Source organism: Lissotriton helveticus, chromosome 4_1 (genome assembly GCF_964261635.1).
Source record: "Lissotriton helveticus chromosome 4_1, aLisHel1.1, whole genome shotgun sequence".
Taxonomy (NCBI): Eukaryota; Metazoa; Chordata; class Amphibia; order Caudata; family Salamandridae; genus Lissotriton; species Lissotriton helveticus.
The window spans coordinates 487,881,048-487,907,425 of NC_136063.1; positions in this window are offsets into that span (position 1 = coordinate 487,881,048).

Genomic DNA, 26,378 nt, shown 5'->3' on the forward strand with positions numbered 1-26,378 from the left:
TCGAAGCATCTCAGGGACCAAGCATATGCAGAGTCCTTCCTACAGCCTCTGCGTTCCTTCTTACCTAGTTATGGTTTTTTCACTGCCACTCCAGGCTTTTAGTCTGTGGATGGCAAACTATGAACCTACACTCACCTATGAAAATCTTACTATTGATGCTTGACTGAGGACAAGGAGATCAGTGAAGCGCTGGGGTGTAGCTGAGAAACCTCCACCTGGGGAGGTGGGGGAGGCTCGTTCGCGCCGCCTCTCCCTTCCAGTGCACCCCACGCCGTCGCCTGGCGGAGATGTTGCAGCAGGCTGCCATGTAAATAGTTATTTAATTAAACGTTTTACCCTGTTACTTTGTTGGTGTGTTGTATATATTTATAATATTTGCATAGGGTTTCTCGTTATTTTGGGCGGGGTGGGCGGCGGAGGAATTTCACTGAAAAAAACATGCATTTGGATCGATGTTGCAGCAGGCTGCCATGTAAATAGTTATTTAATTAAACGTTTTACCCTGTTACTTTGTTGGTGTGTTGTATATATTTATAATATTTGCATAGGGTTTCTCGTTATTTTGGGCGGGGTGGGCGGCGGAGCAAATTCACTGAAAAAACCATAGGTTATAGACCATATATAGTTAAATATCTCAAGTCCATCTCTGCACTCGATGGAGATACAGGTCGTCGATCAAAAAATGTGCTGGCCACCTCTAATGGTAATAGCGTGGCCAGGGCTTTTGTCGATGCCTCTGCAAATTGCACAGGGTGCACTTGTTTGACATGCCGCACCATGGTATGTATGGAAAAGGAATATTTTTTTGTTGGATTTCCTCTTGAGAGAAACGAGTCACATATCGTGCAGGTTACTTTTGGTGCATTTACTTTCTTTTGATGTTCAGGATAAGTGAAAAATTGCCAGATGAAAGATTCTTTTTTTCTTCTTAAAGGTAGTCGATCATTTTGTTCAGATTCGGAAGATGAATGAGATACGGTAGCCATTTCACCAAAGTCTTCCGAAAAATGTAGGACGTTGTTCTCTCTTGAGAGTAGAAAAGATAGTGAGAGAAGTGGGTGGAGTGCTGCGTGTAAATTCCAGAATAGAAACTAGTAAGAACCAATTGGAAGTGTTGTTTTCATGTTGCAGCAGGCTGCCATGTAAATAGTTATTTAATAAAACGTTTTACCCTGTTACTTTGCTGGTGTGTTGTATTTATTTATAATATTTGTATAGGGTTTGTCGTTATTTTGGGCGGGGTGGGTGGCGGAGCCGAGCTATCTTGCAGCCATCATGGCGTCGAGCTCGGTTTCTCTCACTAGTTTCGTATTTCTCATGAGGGGTTGTTCCTAATGTTTCTATTTTAGCGAGGTGAAAAAGAGATCCTATCAGTGGCCTACTGATTTTGCTCGATTCCTTTTGTTTTTTCTAACGATTTTTAAGTTAAAGTTTGCTAGCACGATACAGCGGCTAGTCCGCATTTTATATATATGTCTTTTTTATTAGGGGTCTCCTCCGGTGGAGTCGGACGATCTACCTCTAATAACCGGTAAGTGTTCCTCTGAAGGAATGCGTCTTGAAAGTGGCTGACTGTAATGTATGATATTTCACTCAGTGACTTTCAGGCCCATGCTGTTTCAAAACTGTGCATGTGCTTGAAGCAGGCGTAGGTATTGACGCAGCATTGTGAATATAGTGCATTGGTGAGCCTTGCTGGAGCTGCATCACAGTTGCGATGCAACTCTAGCAATGTATTAGTTTTTGAGCACAGATGTGTTACGCATGTATGGTGTTTTTGTACCATGGTGCGCCACATTTCAAATGTGGCACACCATGGGTAACGGAGCACTACCATACTGTGGTGCACATTAACTGTTGCATATCTGGGTATGAAGTAGTTAACATAAATCTGCCCCATAGGTTGCAAATCCGCGTTTAGTAGACTGTTTGGCCTTTGTAGTGTTATGTTTTTTCTGTTATTCTATGTAGGTATGTAATATTGCAAGATTTTTGTCACGAAAAAGAAGCCATGAGTATTGGGTTTGTGAAAGATTGCAAGATTTTTAAAATTAAAAAGGAAAAATCATGGCATTGTTTAATATAGTATTGTAAATACTTATCTTTAACAATGATGAGAGAGTAAAAAAAGGTTAACCTGATGTTCGAAAGTTATTCACAGGCTTCTTTAGAGGAAGTATTCTATATGATTGTAGCGTGGGTGTTTCACTTTTTTATAGGTAATAGAATGCATTCTGCAAGCATGTAGTACTCCTCCTGCTACAGCATAAATATTCTTCAGTGCTTATTTTCATTTCGTAAGTGGTATTGAGACCGACACAGAACTTCAATGGATCGGAGGGGCTGTTCCTGTGCATCTGGAGGACTGCTAAGCCGTTGCAGCAGTGGGAGTGAGGCCTCTTACAGGGGCGTAGCGCAGCTCCTTTTGATGTTCACAATTGCAGATAACAGGGTAGAGATGTGAGAGAAGTGGGTGGAGTGCTTCGTGTAAATTGCAGAATAGAAACTACTAAGAACCAATTGGAAGTGTTGTTTTGAAGTCACATGACTTCACATGCGCGTCTCAGGACGTGTACGCGGTGATAGTATCTGGTCACGTACGCCATTTGGAAGTAGCGGTCTAATTCAGAGAAGTTTCAAAACGTGAAAAGGAGTAAATCCAAATATATCCGGATTTAATATATCTTCTGAGCTCGAATCAAGTATACAATTGTTAAAGTGTAAAACCTTTTATATATTTTTTTAAAATACCAAGGTGTGTACATTCGGTCACACACGAAAGTTTAAAAAGACATTTGGCTCCATTTAATGAAAATTTTCATAATAATAAAAAAGAAGCCTAGGTTTACTGTCTTTGACGTAGTATAAGTTCTTTGATGGGTCTATGAAGAAATTTAATAAGTTGCAATCGCGAAGTTTTCCCGAAATATATCGGCGGGTGCGCGCACACGGTCGCGCACGAACGAAAGCCAAAAAAGGGGAGATAAACCCCCTTTATAATATGCTCCTGGAGCTGTTTTTGGTACAATGAGTTAGTTTTTTAAAACAAGTGTTATGTTGTTTTTGATTTTGGACCAGGGCACCGCAGGACGTGTCTTTAGGTCAAACCCTCAAGTATGGCACCGAACATCCAGGACTTATGCCATTTGTGGAAGGCAGTGACATCGAAGAATCTCAGGGACCAAGCATATCCAGAGTCCTCCCCGGGGTATTTGCACAACGGTCCTCCACCCCTAGGCCGCCAGCTATGCTACCTTGACAGGAACAGTGTCATGCAGTTTTTGATTTTTTTAACTTGCAACAACATTTTCATGTGTGACACAGGATCAAAATGAAATGAAGAAATTTATCTTTTCTCGGGGCATTTATGACTCTCAATTTTTAGTTTAGTAAGAATGAGGCTCTGCTCTCCGTACAGAAGAATTTCTCCACACTCGTTGCATTTCATGTGCACCTTTGCAAGATATGGTCTCAAGTCCATCACAGCACTCGATGGAGATACAGGTCGTCCACCAGAAGATGTGCTGGCCACCTCTGATGGTAATAGCGTGGCCAGGGCTCTTGTCGATGCCTGTGCAAATTCCACAGGGTGCACTTGTTTGACATGCCGCACCATGGTATGTATGGAAAAGGAATATTTTTTTCTTGGATTTCCTCTTGAGAGAACCGAATTGCATATCGTGCAGGTAACTTTTGGCGCATTCACTTTCTTTTGTTCTTCAGGATAAGTTAAAAATTGTCAAATAAAAGATTCCTTTTTTCTTTTTAAAGGTAGTCGCTCATTTCCTTCAGATTCGGAAGATGAATGCGAGGCGGCAGCCATTTCAGCAAAGTCTTCCGAAGGGTGTTGAACGTTGTTCTCTTTTGAGAGTAGAAAAGATAGTGAGAGAAGTGGGTGGAGTGCTCCGTGTAAATTGCAGAATAGAAACTACTAAGAACCAATTGGAAGTGTTGTTTTCAAGTCACATGACTTCACATGCGCGCCTCAGGACGTGTACGCGGTGATAGTATCTGGTCACGTACGCCATTTGGAAGTAGCGGTCTAATTCAGCGAAGTTTCAAAACGTGAAAAGGAGTAAATCCAAACATATCCGGATTTAATATATCTTCTGAGCTCGATTCAAGCATACAATTGTTAAAGTATAAAACCTTTTATATTTTTTTTTAAAATACCAAGGTGTGTACATTCGGTCACACACGAAAGTTTAAAAAGACATTCGGCTCCATTTAATGAAAATTTTCATAATATTAAAAAAGAAGCCTAGGTTTAGTCTCTTTGACGTATTATAAGTTCTTTGATGGGTCTATGAAGAAATTCAATAAGTTCAGATTGCAAAGTTTTCACGAAATATATAGGCGGGTGCGCGCAGTCGGTCGCGCACGAAAGCCTGGAAATGCGCTATCCATTTTATTGAGAACTGTTGCCGAGAGTGCGCACACCGGGTCGTGCACGAAAGTTTAGAAAGGCTATTTTTATTTACAGGCAAATTTTAATGCGTTGAAAAAAAGGCAAGGTACAGACTTTCTAATTCTGTATCGCTTTACAAGGAGTCTCTATGCAACTTGAACAGTGAAGAAAACGGCTTGTTTCTGAAAAAAATATTGCCAGAACTTTATTGACAAAAGTATAGGTTGTATACACGAGATATTTCTGAATTAGCATTTTAAAAACCAATGAAATTCACTGAAAAAACCATAGGTTTTACACACGTTATAGTTAGGAAGTAGCATTTACAAAACCTATGAAATTCACTGAAAAAACCATAGGTTTGACACCAGTTATAGTTAGCTGGAAATTTTACTGATATAAAACCAATGAAATTCCACGTTATAGTTAGTTGGACTCACTATAACTTGCGCGTGTAATGCACTGCTGATGACGTCACATATTACATCACTCATGACATCACTGATGACACCATCCAGTGAATGTGTGTCTTTCTGAAAAATAAATATGTGTTATATATGTATATATTATTGAATATCTTAGTGAATACATATATTAGTGAGTAATGCTTAAATATTTAAATATATGTATTAGTGTTTCACTTTGTGTATAAGTGGCTGCATGGGTTGATGAGTAGGTACATGTGTATGTATATAGGTTATTAGATGTTTTTCTTAGTATCAGTATGAGTGTTTGCATGCTTTGGTGGGAGTATTACTTAGTACATAGATGCAAGAATGACTGAGTCTCTGTTTGTATGTGTTTTGAAGACAGCATATGTGCAGGACTGTATGGGTGGATGAGTGTGTATATGTCTGTGTTAGTGAGTTAATGACTGTCTTATTAGTGTCTTTATCAGTAACTACATATGTTTTAATCTAGTATATGTGAATATTGATGTATATAAGTGAGTATATGTGAGAGTGAGGGATTGTAAGAGTTCCTGTTTAAATTAGTATGTGTTTCTATAAGTGATTTTTTAAGAGAGTAAGTATGTGTAAGTTTCCTTAGAAGTAAAGTGGTAGTGTGTGTATAGCTGTTTATGCAAATAAATGGATGTTCAATAGTTTATTTGCATGTGTGAGTATGTGTGTGAATAACTTTTGGATGACTGTCGGTGTGTAACAGGATGTGTAGGTGTATCACTACATATGATTAGTGAATATATATATGAGTGACTATATAGAACTGTTGGTGAATTAGTGCATGTGTATATAGATGGTGGAATTATTGAATTGGTTGTTGTAACTGGTATGGGTATCTCCATTTTTTTGAAAATTTTAGTTTCTATTTTTGAATAAGTGTTTCAAGGGTTAGATTATAGTGAAAGGAGGTCTGTCACTGTGTCACAAGGATGGTGTCATCAGTGATGTCATGAGTGATGTAATATGTGACGTCATCAGCAGTGCATTACACGCGCAAGTTATAGTGAGTCCAACTAACTATAACGTGGAATTTCATTGGTTTTATATCAGTAAAATTTCCAGCTAACTATAACTGGTGTCAAACCTATGGTTTTTTTAGTGAATTTCATAGGTTTTGTAAATGCTACTTCCTAACTATAACGTGTGTAAAACATATGGTTTTTTCAGTGAATATATATATACTTATACATATATATATATATATATTCCTTCAACCGCGATCTAAAAACAAAATTGTGGCGCACACAATCTCGTTTATTTTCAAAAATGCTTTATTCTGCTCCCCTTGGCAGACAAACGCATTTCAGCCAAAAAATATATAAATATATATTTATTTATTTATTTGTAAGTTTTGTATAACGCGAACATGACCCAAGTGGGTATCAGAGCGCTTTACATAAGGATGACGAAGAAATAGGAACATAGTTCAAAGAGACAAAAAAAGGTACAAGAAGGTCAATGTATCACAAGAGTAAAACTTACTTAGTGGAGGGAAATAGGTAGAAGGCCATTGCACCAAGAAGTATAGGACAATATACATCAAGAACAAAAGGGACATTATGGCAGGCAACAATAGGTCGCGACAGAAGACATGTGATAGTTAGGATATCCAAAAAGTCTCGAGGTAAGAGGAACAAAGTTTCTAGATCAGCGCATTGTTCATCAGTAGTGCTTTCACTTCCCTTTTGAAAGCAAAGGTAGATGGAATAAGCCATGTCCCCACTGGAAGGGCGTTCAGATTCTCGGGGCAATGCCTGAGAATGTACGGTTGTGGGTTTTAATCTTATTGAATTTCTTTGGCTTGAGCATCAAGGTGCACATATTTATATATATATATATATATATATATATATATATATATATATATATATATATATATATATATATATATATAATATATATATATATATTACCAGTAGGTAGTTATAGTTAGGACCTTCTTTCCATAGGAAATCCACAACATTCTATTTGGAATACCTTTGGCGCTGGTGGACGAATCTTCACGAATTTCTCCAAGAAAATGGCCTGCTCCGCTCTGCTCCTTCCCTGAAAGTTTGGGGGTGATTCGTCAAGTGGGGGCTGAGAAAAAAGGGGGGCCCCAAAACGTGTTTTCCCCACGCAATTTTCCATAGGGACCTTTAGCCAGGGCTACAGCCCGAACGGCTGAATGGAATTACACCAAATTTGGCAGAGAGGTAGAGTTCGGTTTGCAGATTGTGCTTTTTGTTAAATGGTGTAAATCTGTTCAGTAGTTCCTGAGAAAATCAAAAGTAAAATCATAGCAATATCTAGAGACGGAGTACGGCACGCGTACCGAAATCCGTACAATTACGAGCATGATCTGCATGCTGATTGGATGTCAACTGTCTGTCAACACTCCAAACCAGGAAGTGTTGGCAGACATCTTGTGCCTCACTAGCACCGAGTCACAAGAAAACAGTAAAACAAAGTTGAAAAATAAGGAAAGGGGGCAGGGTAGAAACATGTTGACCCTCTAGGCCTGCTCAGGGGGTCCCACATGGATTTTTAGGCGCAAACATTTTTAAAATAAAACGCGGGGTACGCGTATTGTACTCGTACGCAGTGGAAAAGGAAAACAAAAACTAGAAGTACGTTTTATTCTTAATTAGATTCCGGGGGGGGGGGCAAATCCCGGGGGCAATTTTTTTTATAATAGGGGCTTGGAAGTGTCCAACAGGAACAAAAGAATGAAAAAAAATTAATGTCGAGGACAGCGATGCTCTTGCTTCCTGCGTTTTATCAGGTAAATAGACTGTTTCCCATAACTCAAAAGTTTATTGCAATAAATGCATAGAATTTTAACTTTAGCAAAATCAGGATCAATTTGTGGGTGTGGACTGCTTGCTAAAAATGCTGCTGCAGCAGTTGATGTGCTTGGTGCAGTAGCAGGTGGGTTGTCCTTCAACCTCTGTGTTGCAGCTTGAGCAAAGTTGTTGGGGTTAAAGTTCTTCACGTGTCGCTCCATATTTGCTGTGCCAAAGGAGTATTTTTGAGATGGATCACCTCTTGAAAGAGTTTGGAACATTTTACAGGTTACTTTTGAAGATTAACCTTTTTTTGCCCTTCTGGAAAAGTAAAAAACTGCCAAATTAGAGCTTCTTTCCTCTTCTTTGGAGGTTCTTCAGGAATTAAATATTCCTCTGAAGAATGGCTGGAAGATGAGTCCATTGCTGTTATTATGGTAAGCTTCGTTCTATTTGACAAGATTCTCAGAAGAGATGCTTCTTCTTAGAAAGTCAAAGTAGAATTATTAAAATGGGACGGAAGTTTCAACAGTTGTAATAGGAAGTGTTATGAACCAATAAAATCTCTTCTTTTAAAGTCACATGGCTTTGCGTACACTTACGCTGTGCTTACGGTGCTCTTACGATGCGAGTACGCATGACGTTCCACCGTGATTTGTGTAATTGCTTTTAAAAGTAATATAGGATTATTGGAATTAAAAAAAAATGTTTTCATAATTATCCTAGATAATGTCTTATGTTACTATGTTCATTAAATACATAAATATATGTTTTTAAACAATTAAAAACATTCGCGTCTTTGTTTACGGGGCGCCGTACATGATGTCGCACGGAAGTTTTGATGCGACGTGTAACGTGAAAGTGTATTCGTAGCGTATGCTGAGAATGATTAGCAGTACAAACTATGGTGCGATCACTCTCTAACTGTCAAATCAGAGCACAGGGCGGGCTATGAGAATGGTTAGAAGTGGTCACTCATTGGAGATCCGATTCAGCTGTGTGGCTTATCCACGGTATCATAACGTTACTTTTTAGCCTGTTTAAGTTTGAGGTTTGCATGAAATACTATGCTATAGGCAGATATGGATCTTTAGGCAGTGCTTATCTCCATGAAGCTTGGTTATTATCATTTACATATGGGTGCCATGAGGGAGGGAAAAGAAGTCTATCTGAATGGCGAGGAATGCACAATAGCACCAGATCACTCCTTAATTTGTAGACACATACAATTGCATGGCTCTTGTCAGCCTCGAATTGGTAACAGGGACACTCGGCAATGGCCGAGGGGCCGGTATCCGAATTCCAGCCGTGGGCTGCTTTTTTGGGCAGTCTGGGGTGCGATTTGGGCAGTGTCTGTGTTGTTCATGGCGTAAGAGGCCCAGTCGGTGCCTGAGTGGCCTTTCTGGAGGTAGATGCTTCAATTACCTCCCTTTTATCAACAGGCAGTGAGTGGTGTCACTCCCTTTCTCTCGCTGGGCCGGCCCGTTAATATATGCATTTTGAGTGGGGGCAGGGGGCCTGGGCACATGAAAACACTTGTTTTCATGTGTATTTCACCAGTGTAAACTAATCCGTGAATTTTTTTAACACCCCCCCTTTTTTAATACAATTTCGCCAAAACAGTGTTTTGCGGAAAGGCGATATGCAAATGTGGGCCACTATTTTTTAGCGTGCCTGAGCCGATTTTTAATCCCAATCCAACCCTAGCTCTTGTAAACAAGATCCGCCTAATTTGGCCTGAGTTTTGAAAGGCACCTGCTATCATACCAACGTTCAGTTGACTGGAAACGTGAGTTATTTAATTTGAAATATTGCAGATTGTTGTGCAATGTTAGCAGGCGTCGCTTACATGATTACGGTAACTGAGCGTGTGGTTTGCTATAAAAAAGGTGTGTTTACTCCTCTGCATGGGAAGCTGGATGTTTCCATTTGGCCGTCAATTCCGACCTTGAAAGCAGAGTCAACCAAATGAGCCGTATAAGAGCGCTATTGTCTCAAAAAGAGGTTGCTCCTACATCTGCTAGAGAAATATTTGTCCTTCATGTAGCAAACACCCGCACAGAAGTGCATGCTTTATAAAATACAGACGTGCCCCTGCATTTTGGGGAGTTAATTCAGAGTATCTTTAATGCATCCTTGACTACAGGGTTACCTTACTTTTTTAAAGTTAGAAGCAGTGGCCTTGTGACTTCTTTTCAAACTTGGGGGCCGATTATGATTGCGGTGTTTCCGCATCCTCCGGGCCGGCGGAAGCCACCGCCGGCCCGGAGGATGCGGAAAAACTGCTGCGGAGCCTCCAAAGACCCACCGCCATATAAGGATGGCTGGGGGGTCTGGAATTCCGTCCACCGCTTTTCCGCCGCGGTCGCATTACAACAGCGGCGGAATAGCTCTAATATGGTGGCGGTGTCTAACAGACACCGCCAGCCATATTAGGATGGTGTGAAAGACATGCTTTTCCGCGGCGGATTTTCCGCCGTCGAAAAGCATATGGACTTTCACTTCGGGGGCCCGTTGCAGGCCCCCTGGGTGAAGGGGGTGGTGGGTGCACATGGGGGGTACCTATGGTACCCCCCTGCATTTGCGTGCACAAAGCAGCAGGCACTGCGCGGTTCCTGCCGCTTTGTGCATGCAAATGCGATGCATGCATTTTTAACCTTGCGGCGGGTGCAGCTTGAAGCTGCGCCCGCCGCAATGTTAAAGATAGAGGATGTGACCGCCACCCTGGCAGTCACATCCTAATCTGCTCGGAGGGAACGCCGCAGCCCCTGCGGACGTTCCCTCCTCCTCAGGGGTCGTGGACGGACTCAAGTCCGTCCGCGATCCTAATCGGGCCCTATATTTGGTGTCTTCTCGGCATTTTTTCATTCAATGTTTTCCAGCATCTTTGGTGGATTGCCCTTAATACTCGCATTATTTGCCGGTGTGCTTCTATTCATTTGTTTACTTAAATATGGATGCACATCCTGCAGCACACAAGAATATGCCCCGGCTGTTGCTGGTCCCCAACCGAATGCTTAGTTATTACGGAGCGCTGCCTCTGGCTACATTGAGTGCAGCTTATGGATTATCGTTTTGATTCTCCTTTTTCACATGCGTTCAACCTGTCTTCCATTGCCTGAGCTGCGATTTCGACTGGGCCCTGGATTTGTGTCTCTGCTGTACAGTGTCACCCAACGCGGATTATGAGCAGCTAATGAGCCCCTTAGTGGTTCATGACTTGCTCTGTTCTGGCGGCGGGAATATGGACTTAGCAGCGATACATGGAATATTGGTATGTTGGAATGTTTTTGCAGCGGCGCATGACTTCTTGGCTCGCAGTTACATTGAAGATGACCCGAGTTTTCCTCCGGTCGTAGAGGAACATGTATGTTCATTCTCACTATTGAATTGGATGGCTGAAATGTTTTCAGATATGAACAATGACTTCCTCTTGGAGGCTGTTGCTACATACAGTGCTTATACGCTGTTGGATTAAGACTCTTTGATTTTTCTACCTATTCTTTATTATTTAGTTACTGTTTTCTATTAAGCAGTGAATAATTTTTTTTGCAAATTTGAACTTGACTCTGCTTTTCAAGCTTGGACTCTGCATTCCTAATTCGCCCACGTTTATATCACGTGCTTCGATCGAGGGAGGGTGTCGTGGGCTGAGCCTTGCACTCACACCGTGTTAAGTTAGCATGGGTTTATTAGAAGCTTAAACGCCATTTTTGCTTTCCTGCTCTGCTTTGCACACGACAAGCACTTGTGATATTGTTTAGAGAAGGCTGAGTATTTTGCTTCACATGAGAATAATTTGTTATGCTACATTTCTAGACTGCCGCGCTAGTTTAATGTGTATAGTGAGAGCATGGAACATCAAGGTTATCTTGGATACTGTGTTTTTTATTCGGAATGATCCTCGCGCGTTCGACCCATAACACATATGCAGCTGTGGCCACCTCTGATACTGGCGCGTTTAATAATGAATTGTGAAGGCATAATTACACACAGTTGGAGAACATTCATATCTTGACAGTTTGTGCAGAACTCAATGTGATCCTCTACTGCTGAGTACCAGAGGTATGGGTCCGCCCATGTAATCCTATGAGACCTTCTGTATTTATAAACTAACCTGCTAGGTAGGGAGGGTGAAATGTAGGTATGTTTTAAATCTGTTTCCCTTTAGCATTATAGGAAGCTTTCTCCCTTTGTATTTTATGGAATAGTAACAATGCTGACAACCTTGTTTCTGATAATATGTTTGGTTGTATTATCTAAGGTAATGCGCATGAGATTACAGGATTAGAAATAAACATTTCAAACTTGCACGTGTCTTTATTTACTCCTTGTTTTGGACTGGTGTAAGACTATAACGAAAGAGTGCTCTTTTTATCCACCTTACTTGAGGTAATCTAAGTCGCATGTTCTGGGTTGACTAGTCATTGGTGTTTTTGGTATAGGATGAAGAACCAATGAGTCACTGCTTGCTAGTCTGGTAGGGGGTTTGGGTACTAAGGTGGGTTTTGGTACACCGTAATTCACTGAGGTCCTATGTCTTTATGCACAGTTCTGTGTAGGAGCAGAATTCAGGCTCGATAAAGGGCCTTGAGTTTGAATCAGAATATGAAATTGAAGAATAATTGATAACTGCAGCCAAGAAAGGGAGCAAGTGTGCAAATTTACAGTGCCTTCGGCCGGGGTAGTTGTTACAATAAAAAGGCTCGATAAAGGCCTGCACTTTGAATAGGAATATGAAATAGAAGAATAGTTGATAATCAGAGCTAAGGAATGCAGCTAGTAGTTGTGGGTATGTGTGGATGATGTATTGATTGAGTGGAAGATGAAAAAGGTGAAAAATAAGAAAGGCTGGAAACGTGCAAACTAACCACTGCCATGTCAGTGAAGTGGATCTTTGGATTTCCAGCTCATTACACAGATAGGGTGTTGGATTCCGCAGTGGGAGCAAGAGAAACGAGTACCACATCTAAGAAAGCAAGCTAGTGCATAAAGTACACACAGTGTGCGGTAGAAAGGACGCAAGAAAGGACGGAAGTGTGCAAATTACCCACTGCTATTTACGGGTAGTAGATACCAAGAAGGCTGAATAAAGGGTCTGCACTTGAATAAGTGATAAGCCCAGGCAAGAAAGGCAGCAAGTAGGTGTGTGTATTTGTGGATGATGTGTTGATTGAGCGGAAGATGAATAAGGTGAAAAATAAGAGAGGCTGCAGAGATGCAAACTTTCCATTTCTTTGTAAGGAAAGTGGGTGTTTAGTTATCCAGTGCACATAAATATATATATATATATATATTATCAGTGATGTCATTTGAGATGTCATGAGTGATGTCACTGACCATGTCATGAGTGATGTAATATGTGACGTCATCAGCAGTGGATTGCGGGCGCGTGAGTTATTGTTAGCTGAACTAACTATAACGGGGGAATTTCAATGGTTTTGTATGAGTGAAATGTCCAGCTAACTATAACATGTGGGAAACCTATGTTTTTTCAGTGAATTTCTAAGGTGTTTTAAATGTTAATTCCTAACTATAACGTGGCTAAAACCTATGGTTTTTCAGTGAATATATATATATATATATATATATATATAATATGTGCATATGTGTGCGAGTGTAGAGAGCGGTAGAGAGAGGCAGAGAGAGGTAGAGGGGTAGAGAGGTAGAGATAGAGAGTAGCAGAGAGAGAGGTAGAGATAGAGGTAGAGAGAGAGTTACAGAATAGAGAGTGAGTAGTAGAGTGTGTAGTAGAGAGTAATATAGTGTGTAGTAGAGAGTAGTAGAGTGTGTAGTAGAGTATGTAGTAGAGAGTAGTAGAGTGTAGTAGAAACTACTGAGTGTGTAGTAGAGAGTATGTAGTAGGGAGTGTTCAGTAGAGAGTGTTTAGTAGAGTGTGTTGTAGAGAGTGTGTAGTAGAGAGTGAGTAGCAGAGAGTGTGCAGTAGAGAGTGAGTAGTAGAGAGTGATTAGTAGAGAGTGTGTAGTAGAGAGTAGTGAGTGTGTAGTAGAGAGTGTGTAGTAGAGAGTGAGTAGTGGAGAGTATGTAGTAGAGTGTGTAGTAGAGAGTATGTAATCGAGAGTGTGTAGTAGAGAGTAGTGAGTGTGTAGTAGAGAGTATGTAGAAGAGAGTGAGTAGTAGAGAGTAGTAGAGTGAGTGAGTAGTAGAGAGTGTGTACTAGAGTGTGTCATGGAGAGTAGTAGAGTGAGTAGTAGAGATTGAGTAGTAGAGAATAGTGGAGAGTAGTAGAGAGTGAGTAGTAGTGAGTGTATAGTAGTGCGTAGTAGAGTGTGTGTAGTAGTGTGTAGTAGAGTGAGTAGTAGAGATTGAGTAGTAGAGAATAGTAGATTAGTAGAGAGTGTGTAGTAGAGAGTGTGTAGTAGAGAGTAGTAGAGAGTGAGTAGTAGAGAGTGTGTAGTAGAGAGTGTGTAGTAGAGAGTGCGTAGTAGAGAGTAGTAGAGAGTGAGTAGTAGAGTGTGAAGTAGAGAGTAGTAGAGAGTGAGTAGTAGAGATTGAGTAGTACAGAATAGTAGAGAGTATTAGAGAGTGTGTAGTAGAGAGTGTAGTAGAGAGTGTGTAGTAGGGAGTGTATAGTAGAGAGTGAGTAGTAGAGAGTAATAGAGAGCTTGTAGTAGAGAGTGTGTAGTGCAGAGTGAGTAGTAGAGAGTGTGTAGTAGAGTAGTAGTAGAGAGTGTGTAGTATAGAGTATGTAGTAGAGAGTGAGTAGTAGTGAGTGTGTAGTAGTGAGTGTGTAGTAGTAAGTGTGTAGTAGAGAGTAGTAGAGTGAGTATTAGAGAGTGTGTAGTGGAGAGTGAGTAGTAGAGTGAGTAGTAGAGAGTAGTAGAGAGTGAGTAGTAGAGAGTGTGTAGTACAGCGTGTATAGTAGAGAGTAGTGAGTGTGTAGTATAGAGTGAGTAGTAGAGAATAGTAGAGAGTAGTGAGTGTGTAGTAGTGAGTGTGTAGTAGAGAGTAGTAGAGTGAGCAGTAGAGAGTGAGTCATTAAGTCATCTGCTGTGGCTGTAGTCTGAGGGCACAAAGGTCTTAGCCAGGTCTGGGAAAGCCCTCATGAGGTACAAACAGACCAGAGGTCGACTGGACCAAATCAGAGACGTGTGTAGGGAGGAGACACTTCACCTGCAGTGAATGAGGCACACCTTAACCTCTGTTGCTGGATGATGTCACTTTCAAAGTGGTCACTGGAAAGAACTGAGGTGCTCTGCCAAAGATACCCTTAGCCCTCCCCGCTTTCTCTGTGTTGGCTTGGGGGCAAGATATCGGAAAATATAATCAGAAACATCTCTTCATTCAAAGGAAGTTCTGAAAACGCAGTCAATTTTTCAAACTGCAGGGTTTGAAGAGAATATAGAGCAACTTGCTTTTTCAAATTTTACTGCCGACTTAATATTTCAATATTTCCATGCGTCTGAAAGATTACTGAATCAGCTGTATTCTACAAGCATGTATAGCTGTGATACATGTAGCTAGGGTGAAGTTGTTGGATAAACAAACTAAGAAAAGTACATTTGAGAGCCCTTTTGTGTTCTGTGCAATTGCATAGCACTTTACTGCTAATTTGTAGGGCATCCGGGAGCATTTATATTGGACTGAAATGAACCGCTCGCCCCTTGATCTCTCCCACAGATAACCGGTGAAACATGAGCCATTTATGGAGCCATTCTTGAGTAGCACGTGGTTGAAGTGCTCATTTTAATACATTTACAGTTGTGTTGAACCTAGGCACCGGTGCCTAAAGAGTTACCAAATTCTTACCTAATATTTTTAAAGCCAAAATTTTAAGAACAAAATTTGGCCTTTCAGGATTACAACTGTTAAGGTAGATTAGTCTGGTGTTGTAGAGTATTTTGTAAGTGAGGGTGAGGAGCTTGAAGGTGATCCTCTTGTTGATGTTGAGGCAGTGTAGGTGTATCAGGTCGTGGGTGATGTGGCTTCAGCAAGGGACATTGAAGATCAGTCAGGTGGAGGTGTTTTGGATTTGTTGTAGTCGTTGTAGGTGTTTGGCTGGAATTCTTGTGTAGAGTGTGTTGCCACAGTGTAGTCTGCTGCTAATGAGGGCCTGTGTTACTGTTCTTCTTTTGGTTAGGATCCACTTGTAAATGTTGCGGAGCACGTGGAGGGTGTTATAGCAGTATGAGGGGATGCTGTAGATTTGCTTACACATGGAAATGGAGGAGTGGAGGATGAATCGTAGGTTGTGTACACGGTCGGTAGGTGTTGGTACTATTCACAGTATAGTTGGCCAGCAGGAGTCATCTGAAGCTGAGGGGGTGAGTCTGAGTACCTCCATGTTGTGCGAGTTCAGGTTTAGAGAGCATCTCCTTATGTAGTTGGTGATGTCCTTAATTACGTCGTGGAGGTTCTTTTTTGTGGTATGTGGCTCCTTGGTGAGGAAGAGGATGAGCTGGGTGTCATCGGCGTAGGAGATGATGTTGAGGTTGTGATGGTGGGCCACTTGTGTGAGGGTGGCCATGGAGATGTTGAATAGCGTCTGGCTGAGTGATGAGCACTGGGGGACGGTGGTTTTGGATCAGAAGGCTGGGAGGCAGACGCTCAGGGTTACTATTGAACAACTTTCAAACTAAGAATTTCACACATACTATTTGGCCATGGGGAAAAGTATGTGAAACCATTAAGGACTTTTTGTTGTAAAATTTGTCAGCATATATTTGTAAGGAACTTTATTTATAATGGAAGATAATTAATGATAGTGTTTTGTTATTTTAAGATTGTTTGACATACCCCGTAGTTACGTAAGAAATTGGTCTTAGAAAAAAACATTTAACCCCTTCGCTGCTAGGCCTTTTCCCCTCCTGTGCTAAGCCTTTTTTTGGCGATTTGAGGTGGTACGCGCTTAGGCCCCTGTAACTTTTTGACCACATAAGGTATCCACGCCAAATTTGCGTCCATTTCTTCCAACATCATGTGGATTCTAAAGGTGCCCAGGGTTTGTGAATTCCTTTGCAGGGGTCCCAGAAATTAAGCAAAATACAGTAACATTTTTGTTTTTTTCAGAAAATTGGGAAAAACGGGCTGCAAATGAAAGCCTCTGGGTTTTTCCCTGCAAATGTTATCAAAAAAGGGGTTGTGGAGCTGAAATTTCCATTCTCAGCTTTTAGGGAATGACTGTCTTTTGTCTGAGAACCAATATTTTTCAAACAGTTTTGGCATTTTTTTGGGACATAGCCTATTTTTGCTATTTTTAGAGCTTTCAACCTCCTTCCAGTTAATGGTAGAAATGAGTTTGAAAGCAATGATGGGTTCTGGAAAGCAATACATTTTCACAAAGTAGACAAAATTCTGAATTCAGAAAGGGGTCATTTGTCTAAATCCATGAAGGTTTCTTTATAGAAACTAACAGTTAAATATTGGAATAATTGAAAGTTAGTTGAAAAAAACAGCCTTTTGTCGCAACGTTTTCACCTGTAACTTCTTGTAATTTTTACAGCTCTTCAAAAGCAATATACCGTTACCTCCGTCTTACCTTCCTGGTTGAGGGGATATATAGGACTTGTAGTTTCACCAAGACCCCGAGGAACCCAGAGCCAAAAACTGAGCAGCAACTTGCAATGGTATTTTATTATTTACCGGGTATAGAGCACTTATTCTTGGAAAATGTATACATGGAAAAATCGGTATGAAAGAAACCTATGTATTTCTGAATTGGGTACAAATTATAGAGTTTAGAAACAGTATATATTTGCACATTTTCAAAATTGGGAATACTCATACTAGCATGAGAATTATTGGTCATTTTTCAAAAATATTTTTTTTTTACACAATGTCTTTCATTGGGAAGGGAGAAATGCATGAAAACTCAATAGGTAATAACAGTTGATTTACAAATCTGAATTACCCTTAGTCTCCCGATAAAAACGGTACCTCACTTGTGTGGGTCGGCCTTGTGCCTGCGACAGGAAACGGCGCAAAATGCAACGTGGTCACACCTCAATTTTGCAGTTAAAAATTGACCCTTTTATGGCAAAGTGCCTAGCTGTAGTTTTTGCACCCTAGCTCTAACGGCACCTAGGGAAACCTAGCAAATCTATACATTTTTGAAAACTAGACACCCAGGGGAATTCAGGATGGGGTGACTCGACTGCCTCCCACTAGGTTCTGTTACCCAGAATCCCTTGCAAACCTAAACAATTGGGGGAAAAATGCATTTTCCTCACATTTCTGTGGTGGAAAGTTCTGGAATCTGCGTGGATCAACAGATTTCCACCCACCCCGTGTTCCCCAAAGTCTTATGAGAAAAATGGTACCTCACTTGCCTGGGTCTGCCTAGTGCCTGCGACAGGAAACGGCGCAAAACCCAACGTGGTCGCACCGCAATTTCGCAGTGAAAACTGGCCCTTTTTTGGCAAAGTGAGTATCTTTCGTTTTTGAACCCTAGCTCTGCCGGCACCTAGGGAAACCTAGCAAACCTATACCTTTTTGAAAACTAGACATCCAGGGGAATTCAGGATGGGGTGACTCAATTGCCTCCCATCAGGTTCTGTTACCCAGAATCCCTTGCAAAGCTAAACAATTGACCAAAAAAACGCATTTTCCTCACATTTCTGTGGTGGAAAGTTCTGGAATCTGCGTGGATCAACACATTTCCACCCATCCTGCATTCCCCCAGGTATCCCGAAAAAAATGGTACCTCACTTGCCTGGGTCTGCCTAGTGCCTGCGACAGGAAACAGCGCAAAACGCAACGTGGTCGCACTGCAACTTCGCAGTGAAAACGGGCCCTTTTTTGGCAAAGTGCCTACCTTTCGTTTTTTAACCCTATCTCTGCCGGCACCTAGGGAAACCTAGCAAACCTATACATTTTTGAAAACTAGACACCCAGGGGAATTCAGGATGGGGTGACTCAACTGCCTCCCACCAGGTTCTGTTACCCAGAATCCCTTGCAAAACTAAATAATTGACAAAAAAATGCATTTTCCTCACATTTCTGTGGTGTAAAGTTCTGGAATCTGCCTGGATCAACTAATTGCCACCCACCCCGCGTTCCCCCGGGTCTCCCGAAAAAAATGGTACCTCACTTGCCTAGGTCTGCCTAGTGCCTGCGACAGGAAACAGTGCAAAACGCAACGTGGTCGCACCGCAATTTAGCAGTGAAAACGGGCCCTTTTTTGGCAAAGTGCCTACCTTTCATTTTTTAACCCTAGCTCTGCCGGCACCTAGGGAAACCTAGCCAACCCATACATTTTTAAAAACTAGACACCCAGGGGAATTCAGGATGGGGTGACGCAACTGCCTCCCACCAGGTTCTGTTACCCAGAATCCCTTGCAAAGCTTAAAAATTGACCAAAAAAACTCATTTTCCTCACATTTCTGTGGTGGAAAGTTCTGGAATCTGCGTGGATCAACAAATTTCCACCCACCCCGCGTTCGCCCAGGTCTCCCAAAAAAAATGGTACCTCACTCGCCTGGGTCTGCATAGTGTCTGCGACAGGAAACAGTGCAAAACGCAACGTGGTCGCACCACAATTTCGCAGTGAAAACAGGCCTTTTTTTGGCAAAGTGCCTACTTTTCGTTTTTGAACCCTAGCTCTGCCGGCACCTAGGGAAACCTAGCAAACCTATACATTTTTGAAAACTAGACACCCAGGGGAATTTAGGATGGGGTGACTCAACTGCCTCCCACCAGGTTCTGTTACCCAGAATCCCTTGCAAAGCTAAACAATTGACAAATAAAACGCATTTTCCTCACATTTCTGTGGTGGAGTGTTCTGGAATCTGCGTAGATAAACAAAGTTCCACCCACCCCGCGTTCCCCCAGGTCTCCCGAAAAAAATGGTACCTCACTTTCCTGGGTCTGCCTAGTGCCTGCGACAGGAAACAGCGCAAAACGCGTTTTTGAACCCTAGCTCTGCCGGCACCTAGGGAAACCTAGCAAACCTATACATGTTTGAAAACTAGACACCCAGGGAAATTCAGGATGGGGTGACTCAACTGCCTCCCACCAGGTTCTGTTACCCAGAATCCCTTGCAAAGCTAAAAAATTGACAGACAAAACGTATTTTCCTCACATTTCTGTGGTGGAAAGTTCTGGAATCTGCATGGATCAACAAATTTCTACCCACCCAGCATTCCCCCAGGTCTCCCGATAAAAATGGTACCTCACTTGCGTGGGTAGGCATAGTGGCTGCAACAGGAAAAGGCCCAAATCGTACGGTGGAGACTTAAAAATTACCTTTAGCAAAACTACCTTATTTTTGGGGGGGGTGCACCTGAGTTTTTGGCCCGGGACTCGGAGGCCATCTTTGGAAACTACCAAACCCAAACAGTTCTGAAAACTAGACACCCGGGGCAGTCCAGGGAGGTATGGCATTCATGGGTCCCCCATCGTATTCCTACCCAGAATTCCCTGGAAACCCTAAAATTAGGTAAAAAAACACTTTTCCATACATTTTTGCGTGGGATCTCCGTGCCGGCACAAATATCCTACCACCCAGCGTTCCCCTTGTTCTCCCGAGTAAAATGATACCTCACTTGTGTGGGTGGGCCAAAGGCCTGTGACTAGGATGACCCCAAAACAGTAGAATTCTCTGTGCTTAATTTGTCAATCCCGAATGATACGATTTCTTAAAAATAAATTTTTAGCCTGTTCTGCTTTGGACACCCACAAAAGTCAGGTATCAGTATAAGTAACTGTTAAAAATGATCGATGGGATGTACTTCTACAGAGCTGAAGTAACAGAACGTGCTTGAAGTACATAAGTATGTAAAGATGGTTTGTATCTTTTAAACACATTTGAAGAAATTAAAAAATATATATACTGAGTGTACCTGTATTCTTTGCATTTTACTACAACACATCTACTACTTTGGAACTGGTAAGGTGAATAGATATATTGTACTTTTTTTAGTACTGCATTTTATTATAATAGCCTTAGTTTTTTCCTATAGTGATAAGGAGTGACTGGTTTGAAAATGTAAGAAAATTTTAGAACTAAAAATTCACATAAGCAATTTTATTCATATAATCTTATAAAGTAGTTGAGAATGGTATTTGCATATTTTTTAAAGGACAAAATAGTTGATAAAGCTAGTTTTGTATTATGTATTAGGAAAAGCGATAAAATTAAGTGTTTATGTTTTTCTACAAGGAACAACAACATAAAAAATTTCACTATGGAAGAAAAACAGAACAATATAGAAGACAGTTTCGAAATTACTAACACTCTCATAGAGGAGCTAAATAAACCTTTCATGGGGAGCGAGAATGAAGAGGAAAATATTGGTGCTGCAGATATCAGCTGTGATTTTTTAGATGAAACATTGGATGATGATTTTGTGCAAGCATTAGAGGACATCGAGTTTCATCATATGACTTTTGAAATTCATAATCAAGAAAATGAAATATCAGATGAAATCATGTTAGAAGCTCTATTAAATTATGAAATGTTACAAGAATACATTTATGATTAAAAAATAATAACGGTTTGAGAGACTCTTCTTGCAGAATTGTAATCATTCAGCTAGTATCCAAGTACTCATGGTGCAAAGTGGGCCTTAGGGCATGGACTGCTTCAAACCCCTATAGATTATGTATGAACTCTTCTATGCACCAGCAAACTTGTCTTTTATAGCTTTTATTTCCAGGTCTATGCTGGCTGTACCAAAAGAGTACTTTTTAGAGGGGTCACCCCTGGATAGAGTAACGCCACAGATCTTGCACGTTACTTTTGGTGCATTCACCTTCTTCTGTCCCTCAGGATTAGTAAAAAACTTCCAGATGAAAGCTTTTTTCCTCTTTTTCTGATGGGGCTCTGCAACAAATTCTTCATCAGAGGAATGTTCAAATGGAGTTTGAGGAAGACCAGTCATTGCAGAGTTGGGTTCTAAAGGACTATAGCTCCCCAGAATAGATGCTGCTCCTGAGAAAGTCCAAGTACAATGATCAAAATAGGAGGGGTCTTTCAACAGTTGGAGTAGGAAGTGTTATGAAGCAAAGAAATCTCTTCTTTTAAACTCACATGGCTTTGCGTACGCTCACGGTGCGCTTACGGAGCTCTTACGCTGCGAGTACATACGACATACCGCCACGATTTCCGTAATTGCTTTTCAAAGTAATATACGGTTATTAAAAGTTTAAAAAAACTATTTTTAGGAATATCCCAGATAATGTCTTCCCTTAATATATACATTAAATACATAAATATATGATTTTCAACAATTAGAAACGTTCGCGGCGTGCGCGTACGGGGTGCCGTATATGACATCACACGGAAGCGTTGAAGTGAAGCATAACGTCAAATTGTATTCGAAATGTATACGCGGAGTACGATTTGCCGTACAAAATATGGTGCGATCACCGTGCGCATACGGTACGATTATAAAAAAAAAACAGTGAAAAAGGAATTATATAGAATTTAATTTTAATATATTGAAAAAAAAAATAGTTAATAAAAAAATGTTTTGAATTCAGTTTCTTATTATTTTACATTAAAATAAGAAATATACATTAAAAAATGAAATAAATATAAATATTTATAATAAAAATGTAGAAAATTTGTAGAAAAAGAAAGAAATATAATAATTAATACATTTAACAATTATCAATTTCAAAACCTTTGAAATTCACTGAAAAAAACATAGGTTTCACACACGTTATAGTTAGGAATTAGCATTTAAAAAACCTTGCAAATTCATTAAAAAAACATAGGCTTCACACGTTATAGTTAGCTGGACATTTCACTCATACAAAACCTTTGAAATTCCCCCGTTATAGTTAGTTCAGCTAACAATAACTCGCCCGCCCGCAATGCACTGCTGATGACGTCACATATTACATCACTCATGATGTCAGGATTACGCTCCACGGGATCCGATTGTTGCTCATAAGGGTCCACCTCCTAATGTTACCAACACCCTGACTTTAAGTAACAGGGAGTTCGAACCATTAGGCGAGGGATATAAGGGAAGGGGAAGGAACTGCTGGGATAAAAGGCTCTGAAATGACATAAGCATAGAAACACAGTTATACACCCCATATAACCACAATGCTACTCTCATATAGTCTCACTAAGTTAATGACATACCTGAAAGAAACCAGAAGTACACCTCCATCAGAGTAATCAAAACATAATAGCAGTCCTTAGAATGAGTCAGAAAACAACCAAGCCTAATCCCAACCAAGGAATAAAAGAACAAGGCTTTTTTATACTGGGCAGGAACTCCCAATCTAAACAAAGGAGTAGCAGAGATTTTCACGACTTCTTAAATCTCTGTACTCCCTCAAGAATCTGTTTGGCTCCAGGAGTATTGGATAATCATAGTCCTTTGGAGTCCGGATATGAGTATCCAAACCAACAGTACAAGGTCTTTTCAAACACACGGTAGAACGTAGTATCCACTACTGAACTCCGCTGTATGTACACATGAATAATTGGCAACGAAAACACGGCAGCAAGTGGCCTCCAGACTCACATAGCTCCGCGTTCTGAAACGGTAAAGAATACTTTAGGTAACGGTAGCCCGTGGCCAGAACACACACTGCGCTCGGCAGCTTAATTCACAGAGATTCCTCTACGGCAACACGTAGCCGATACTACTGTGCTCCGCAGTGTAAACGAAAAAATGCAGGAAGAATTTTGGAACGGTAACGCGTGGTCGGCCGACACACAGCGTTCCGTTCTATACTATAAGCGCAGCCGCGCTTTAACAGACTCACCGATCCAAGGAAATCGGGCAAGGAAGCAGGGAACTCCTCGCAAGGCAGCTGACAGGAACCCGCAAGAAGACCAGCATGCAAGGGCAAAACGGGACGCCGAGACAGCAGCAGGAAAACAGAATTACGCGCATCCGCCTCAGCGCGTCTCGTTAAGTACCTCCCACAACATCAAGGCTCATGGGAGTTGTAGTCTAAACACCAGGTAGACGCCTATGAACGCGAATCCTGACACATGACATGGTCAGTGACATCACTCATGACATCACTGATGACACCTCAAATGACATCACTGATGACATCACTAATGACATCTTCCAGTGAATGTGCATCTTTCTGAAAAATATATATTTTTTATATATGTATATCTAAAGGTCAATGGAGGAATAAATGGGTAAAAGCCCTGTCCACCAATTTTTTTTCCTTATAAACTTGAACATGTCAATCCTCGCCTGATTGTATGAAAAGCGATGTTTGGGACAAGCCCAATGATAGGATTGGTTCTTCAGGTTTGGATAATCAGACCTGGGCCCCACACCTATTCCGGTCGCTCAACTGAAAAATCTAGGGGTGTGGCTTGAGCCATCTCTTTCTTTTGAATGCCACACTAAGCGCACGGCGGCCTGTTGCTTCGGCATCTTGCGGGGTTTACGACCCGTATTAAAATTCTTTGATGCGAAAACTAGGCAACTTGTTATCCAGGCCACCGTGATGTCACGCCTTGATTATGCCAACGCCCTTCTATTGGGCTTAAATCAGGCGGAACTTACCCGCCTACAGTGGGTACAGAATGCGGCAGCAAGAGCGGTCGTGGGACTGCCCAGATTTTGCTCCACGGCCAATACCTTGCGCACGCTGCATTGGCTCCCGATCGCTCGGAGGATTCAGTTTAAGGTCCTTTGTCTTGCTTTTAAAATTATCAAGGGAGCACTTGCCTTGATCCTTGCCAATCTCCTGTCTTGTTACACCCCGAGCCGTGTCTTACGATCCTCCGATTTGCAACTAGCTGTTGTTCCCAGGTTCAAGCGCTGCCGGGCCGGCGGCCGTTCGTTTCAAGTTCGTGCCGCCGTGCTATGGAACTCTCTTCCTTTTGAGATTCGGGCACTTGGTGATTTGCTCTCCTTTCGGCGGGCAGTAAAAACCTTTTTATTTCCTTAGCCCCCTTGTCTTCCTTCCGTGCCTTGTTGTGTTGTGCTGCTACCTGGCGGGCGCCAGGACGCTCCTTTGCTGGAGCATCTGTGCGCCTTATACATTAGCGTAACATAACATAACATAACACAGTGTCTGTCAAATTGATGACAATGTTCTCTGTCGCACTTGTTATGTCTTCCAGACCCTTCTTGCATTGCCTCTTGATGTAGCTTTGCCGGTGCCTGACCCTCCTCTCCCTCCTCAGTTTGTTGGCTGGTCTCCTTGCACAAACTAAGGTTTGCGGGGGCGCAAGGTATACCACCGGTCCTCGCTTACAAAATTCAGTTGCTCAGCAAGGGAGAAGCTTGTTATGCGAGACGTAGTGGGAGCCATAGTGCCAGGTCTGACATCCTCTGAGTCACTAGCAGATGTCAGGAAAATAGAATCAGAGTCATCTTCAATTGTACGAGCCTCACTGCCACTGATTACTTGTTTGCTTTGTGAATTACCCCCAGTTAAAGCTTGTCTCTTATAGTTATCATATTTGCGGGCAAATGTGAATATTCTTCCGGTTGCATAATTATTCTGATCACGTATATATATATATATATATACTGACGAAGCCTGTTGGCGAAACGAGTCTGTTGTGGGGTTTAGGGGCTTGAAATAAAACAACATTATTCTTGATATCGGCGTGCTGGTCATTCTTCTAGCCGGATTGGAGTGGATTGTGCAGAAATATATATATATATATATATATATATATATATATTACCTACTGGCGGTCGCCAGTAGGTATATATAGTTAGGATTTTTTCTCTATGGGATTTTTGAAAATTCTATGTCTAATAACTTTGGCGTTTGTGGACGGAATTGGCTGAAATTTTCAGGAAAATGGAACATTTTGTTTCTGAGCAGCCCCTAAAAATTTGGGGGGGGTTCGTCAAGGGAGGGCCGAGAAAAAAGGGGGGTCCCAAAACGTGTTTTTAACATTGAGTTTTCCATAGGGCGGTTGGCCTCACTTTTAGCCCGAACGGCTCAATGGATTTGCACGAAACTTGGCAAAATTGTAGGGACTGGTAGCCCGATGTGCCTTTGCTAGGTCTCAATATATGTGCTCCAGTGGATTTTGAGAAATTAACGTTCAAAAAAAGATATATATCTGTAACAGCGGACCAGGCAGCGCTCCGGTTCGCGGACTTTACGCGTTACGGAGCTTTGTGAAGCGAAGTTGATTGGTTCTCCGGCGTCTGTAAACATTCCAAACAGTCCGTAGCGGCCGCCATCTTGTCTCTCGGTAGGATCGAGAGACAAGAGGAGGCCAAAGCGAAGGGGCAAATGACCATAAGGGGGCATAGTAGATCCTCCCTGACCCTCTAGGTTTGATGTGGAGGTTTTAAAAGGGCCCCGCGGGGCAAAAAAAAAAAATAATAATAATCGAACGGCTGAATGGATTTGCACGAAACTTGGCAAAATTGTAGGGACTGGTAGCCCGATGTGCCTTTGCTAGGTCTCAATATATGTGCTCCAGTGGATTTTGAGAAATTAACGTTCAAAAAAAGATATATATCTGTAACAGCGCTCCGCTTCGCGTACTTTTCGCGTAACGGAGCTTTGCGAAGCTGATTGGTTCTCCGGCGTCTGTAAACATTCCAAACAGTCCGTAGCGGCCGCCATCTTGTCTCTCGGTAGGATCGAGAGACAAGAGGAGGCCAAAGCGAAGGGGCAAATGACCATAAGGGGGCATAGTAGATCCTCCCTGACCCCCTAGGTTTGATGTGGAGGTTTTAAAAGGGCCCCGCGGGGCAAAAAAATAAAATAATAATAATAATCGAACGGCTGAATGGATTTGCACGAAACTTGGCAAAATTGTAGGGACTGGTAGCTCCATGTGCCTTTGCTAGGTCTCAATATATGTGCTTCAGT